We start from the raw sequence: 5,539 nt of genomic DNA on the forward strand, positions 1-5,539 counted from the left end.
GGGGGGGGGGAGTATCTGTAATTTTTAGCAAAATCAAGTTGTGAACATAGTCATAATATAGACACTCTCCTTTACTCAGAAATAGTTTACTTCTATCAGCAGAAAACACGGGAATGTAAATATAAATAAGAGTGTATGCCAGATGGAGGAATGTGCACTAGTGTGTGGGCGCGACATTCAGATGCGACTTTTGTGAAATGAGCCGCATTGGAAGTTACTATTTTATCAACACGCCAAACCTGCCAATTCAGTATGTATTATTGTAAATATTTAGAGAAACAAAGAAAAGATTATTAAGTTACTGTAACAAAATTTTTTGAACCAATGTTTCATAATTAAATGTATTATAGCAATTATATTTCTAATTGAAGACTTATAAACAAAAAATTCAAAGAGAAAGTTTTTATGTATAAAATTTGGAAAAATGTAGAAAAAAGTATATAATAAAATAACTTATACACATTTCATAAATATAAATGCATATACGCCAAGGTTCAAAGAAATTAGTATAATTCATTATAAAAACATTTTAAAAATATTTTTAAGGGAATATGTATTAATTGTAATTTCGTCAAAATCAGGAAAAAAATCACTGAATTATTGTAGGTCTGAATAAACGTTGAATTTCTTAATTTTTTGAAATACCATATACATGCATCTAAATATAAGTAAAATAGAACCTTATCATATTTACCTCCATTTGCAATTCATTTATTTGTCTCCTAATTTTTGCTGTGCAAAAATATGAAAAGAAAAGGTTCTTTTTTAGGTAGAACAGTAGTCTTTGTAGATCGAAATTGATTAAAATATAAGTGTGGTAGGTTAAATTGAATTTTCGTTGTTAGCATAAAGTTGCCTGCTCTGCAGATACGCTTTTTTCATTTGCACAGCAGAACTCCGCGCGCTATCCCCACTCGATGCTACACACCTTCTTCCCACCACTTGGAGTCTGCGAGCTGCTCGTATGTGCTCCAAACATCTATGGGCTGCATTGTGCATCACTGGTTTAGCCAATTAAAATTTACGAATGACTAGCTTCTTACTCTTTTTCAGACACTTAAATGCGGGGAGCCTGCCACAGAAGAGTAATTGTAAAAGACTATTTTTGTAAGGCCTCCAGTCCATAAAATTAAAATAGAAAGGCCGGATCTTGGTTTCATCGGAAGGAGGCATCGACCAATGAGATATATTCAGCGGAGACAGCGCCAAAGTGTTCGGAGCGTGCAATTCCGTGAGTTGATTTACAGCAAACTATAAACCATGTTAATTGAATTAAATTTATAATTAATTATATATAAATTACATTGTTATAACGTACAAAGTGAGAATATCTTTTGGCGTCTTTTTTCTATAAAAAGAAAATACTGTATTTTCAAGAATATTTTGTATAGTCCAAAAATTGAAAATATGTGCCAACATTTTCTTTTAGTTTTAGGTTACTTCCAATCAGTGTAGTGTGAAATTTGCTTAATAGTCATAGGACTTTTCTATCCAAGAAATGTTTTTTTAAAACACATGAAATAGAAATTATGCGCCTGTCGTAAATATGTATAAAAGCGAATGTTTTATTTTTATTTTCTTATCATATGAATTTTGTCTTGAAATTGAATATGATACAATTAAAATGAATAAAAAGACAAAAAAGACACTCAAATTTGTGTAAATACTACGATGATAGAAACAACGAATAAGCTTGGTATGAGTTCTCATAGTTTCCAAAATTTTGTTAGAATATTAATTTTTGGAAATTCAATTACTGCAAGAAATTTGCTTGAATTCAGACCAAAAATATTTGTAGAATACTTCTTTTTGTCCTGTCACGGTTAATTTGCGCTCGCGCCGATAAAATATATCTGCCCTTAATCGATCCGTCAGCTCAATTGTTGTAGCTTAATATTGTCATGCCTATCACTCGCAAATTGAGGATATGATTGCAGCAAGAATATATGTTTATGCATTCATTTTTACTATGATATTTTATTCCATATTTTATGTATTCTTTTTAATATTTTATTCATTTTTTTCGCTAAAGCGAAACAAATCAAAGTTTTTAATTCAAAATCTACTATATTTCATTAGTATTGAATAAAATTTCTGGGATGAAAAGTCTTATAATTATTAAAAAATTATTATTCAACAATAATAAAGACTTGCATAATTATTAAAATAAAGTACGTAGTCCAAAAATTGTAGTGCTTCGCAATACAAAACCTTATCATTGTCAGCCTCGTTTTAGCGCTTGGCATTGCACTCACCCTAAATCTCAATGATTATTTTATTACGTTGAAGCATTTTTTACTAATAAATTGCGCACCTGAAATTATTCACTAATTTTTCTATTAATACTTCAAAATTTAGTGTTTTAGAATTTTCTCTTTGGAAAAGACAATATCTTTAAAAAATGATGTAAAGCTGTAGCCATGCTACGTCATGTATTCTTAGTAGGTTTGCTAGGGGGCTATGAGACCCGATGTCAACAAATGACACCACCGCCGTATGTTACCGACACAGACAGTTGGTGCCACCGACCAAGTAATGTGCGAAATTAAAAATTGTATATTTAATTTAAAAAAAGTAATTCAATTTAAAACAAAGATTATATTTCTTAAATCATAGGTCCATTTAACTCCGAGAGAAGAACTATCCGCGTCCGTTCTCCGACTTGACGAAACCCTCGATGCTCATATCCAAGTCCTTTAAATTTATCCGAATCTTCTTGTTTTATTTATCTAAGTTTTTAATATTATTAAATGAAAATGACATTGCCTAAAGAAAAGGAAAGGTCCATATATGGTCAGTCAACATATGATCTCGAATATCGATGGTGTTTGCAGGCTCCCGGATCGCGCAGCGATCCACACATCTCCCGCGCAATCATACTTCCAATCACTCTCACACGTGTGACCAATCAAAACTCAAAATTCTACCCCCAACCTGACTGAAGCATAATCTAATTCTTACGCTAATTATTGATGCAAACCTGTCCTAGCTGGTTTTCTGAAAAAGTCCCATGAAGCACTTGTTTTTAATTTAAGCTAAAATCTTATTTCATGCTTCACTGTTGAAAACGTCAAGTAACTTATGATAGTAAAAGTTTCATTAGCTTCTACAATTTTTATACTACTAGAAATCAACTGAAATTCTAGTTCAAAACGGTTAATAAACAATACTTTTCTTTGCTTAATTTAACTTTGTACCTCAAACTTTGAGGTTATATTCTGGAAGTCTAACCAACCCTCTTTCTTAAATTCCTTAGAACACATTTAATATATATTCCTTTCATGCTCATTCCGCGTTCTTAACTGAGGCTGAAAAAAAACTCTGAAACAACAGTATTTCCCCATAACGCGTACAAAATATACAAATAAATTAAGTACCAAATTAATTAATTTCGTTATGCTACAGAGTTTGTTCACTCTCGAAAAATAACAATTCTCTCTCAATATTAAATTTGGAAACCTCAGAACTTCATTTATTAAACAATTATCTTATTTAATCTGTTTGGTTCCAAAATCACCTTGCATTTATATTCAAAGACATCGCGCTATTGCAAAGGAAATTTTTAAAAAAATATTATTTTTACATATTTTTATAAAAAAGTGTTGTAGTTATGTAAAATTTTTTTTATCATAAGTGATAAGTTTTATTACTTTTTTCCTGCAAATTCAACACATATGTAAGCGCGGTGTAGATCGCAGATTGACCTTTGGCAGCTAGTGCACTGTAGTCGTGTCTTTTTATCGCATGATCGAGGGCACATTGAACATCTTAGTTAGTTTCCTGACGTAGAGGAATGCGCTGAAGAAAATGATTGATTTTAAGTTAGAGAACATAGTGCTCTAATCATCATCGCTGAATATAATTCTGCGATGATAATTTACGAATATAGATTTTAGAAAATATATCATAGATCGACATATCCCGTATCTATGACATGTTCTTATCTGAGGTGCGTTCAGGAACTTTCGTACGTCATTTGTAATTATCTTTTCCTCTCAAAATCGTAGATGGTCGTCCTCTGCCTCGTCCAAAAGCAGCCGCTCTTCTTTCCAAAAGACGTTGCTGCAAAGAGGAATTTTCGATTTCTTCGCTGTATCTTCCATTCTTGGCCTCAGAATCGGAAGCAGTCGGACGATAATCATCATCTTCGACGTTATCTTCCTCGCCTGAAGACTCTCTATCAATTGCTTCGTCATCGACGTCGTCTTCCTACAGCTGATCTCTGACGCTGCGACTTCGCGAATTATAAGCCATATTTCTTTCACTATTTATATAAAAAAACATCTAATTCACGGATACAAATTTTTTTTCACTATAACAATAATACTTACGATTTATATTCACGAACTATGAAAAATACACTTAAATAAATTTTCACTTTTTTTCATAAAAATGTACACTACTGACATACCGGGTACTTTGGACCACAGGCTATTTTTGAAGCGCTCTCCAAAGCAGCTAACGCTACACTGACATGCTGCTTCATTTCTAACATATAGTTTGACATCTCAACTAACACTAGATGGAGTGGCAGAGCCCAATTCCGCGTGCATTATAGTTTTATATTCGTTCAAAAATGTTCTGGGGTCTAATAGACCCCCAGTGTAATTTAAGGGTTAAATTCCAGGATGTGCTGCCTCTAGTGGGCGATATACTTACTAACGAACAATCACCGATTGTTACATTTCGCTCCTTAAGGAAAAGTCGCGCAATAGCGCCACTTTTTTTATTTTCACACGAAGCGCCACATCGAGTTGAAAATTTGTGATAATAAATAAGAAGCAATAATAAACTCCATTCTTATAATTGCAAATGTACTTGCGGGCTCTATTCTTTACGTTGGATAACTCAACTCAGTGAGCGAACGAATGTTCAGGCCAGCCAATGAGCAACGAGTTTCCTAACACGCGATTAGTGCAAGTTTCGAGTAGAAAGGTGGACAACGTATTTGCAGTGCATCTAGGAATATAAATATAAACATGAATATAATCTCTCGAGATTTTTTATTTTTGGTTTTGGTCGATGGAAAAACTTGTACAAGATTTTGTTTTTCCAATCCGCGTGCACGCTATACCTAAAGTTAAAACGACTTAAATCTAATCGAATTAGCGAGATCAGAGCTTAGATCTTAAAATATGAGTTTAAAATGTCTATATACATTATATATTCGAAAAAAGAAAGGTAGTAAGAACCTGTATTTACAGTTATTTATATACGTTTCAGCCTGTTATACTAGTAATAATAATATACACAATTACTAGTACATAAATTTATTAGAGAACACATTACATAGTCATCACTGCTCTGCCATCTTGGTTACTGCCCCCTCTCCTCATACGTCTCTGTCAATCTCTGGTTACTAACGCCATCTATATAATACTATAACATCTCCCCTTTTTTTTAAAATATGTTTATACATATATTTTCTGAAATCACATTTTTTTGTTGACGTTGTATAAAATCTTCGCGTATTTACGGTAACATGGTTGGTTAAACACTTTGGTATATAAAAAAATGATAGTAGTATATAACAGTACAA

At 32.5% G+C, this 5,539-nt stretch overlaps 1 protein-coding gene across 2 annotated transcripts in view; it reads left to right on the forward strand.

Annotated features, from left to right (window-relative positions):
* Positions 1-4,085, forward strand: part of LOC117168693 (probable ATP-dependent RNA helicase DDX23) — a 55,919-nt gene extending 51,834 nt beyond the window's left edge. Inside the window, exons 10-11 of one of the 2 annotated variants that reach the window (XR_004466542.1) lie at positions 1,054-1,231; positions 4,008-4,085. The gene's annotated coding sequence lies outside the window, so the exon portion shown is untranslated. Of the gene's footprint in view, positions 1-1,053; positions 2,017-4,007 lie in introns of those variants that run through there. The other variant, XM_033354383.1, reaches the window with a different exon arrangement.
* The last annotated feature ends 1,454 nt before the right edge of the window (positions 4,086-5,539 follow it).

The sequence above is a fragment of the Belonocnema kinseyi genome, chromosome 1 (assembly GCF_010883055.1).
Source record: "Belonocnema kinseyi isolate 2016_QV_RU_SX_M_011 chromosome 1, B_treatae_v1, whole genome shotgun sequence".
Taxonomy (NCBI): Eukaryota; Metazoa; Arthropoda; class Insecta; order Hymenoptera; family Cynipidae; genus Belonocnema; species Belonocnema kinseyi.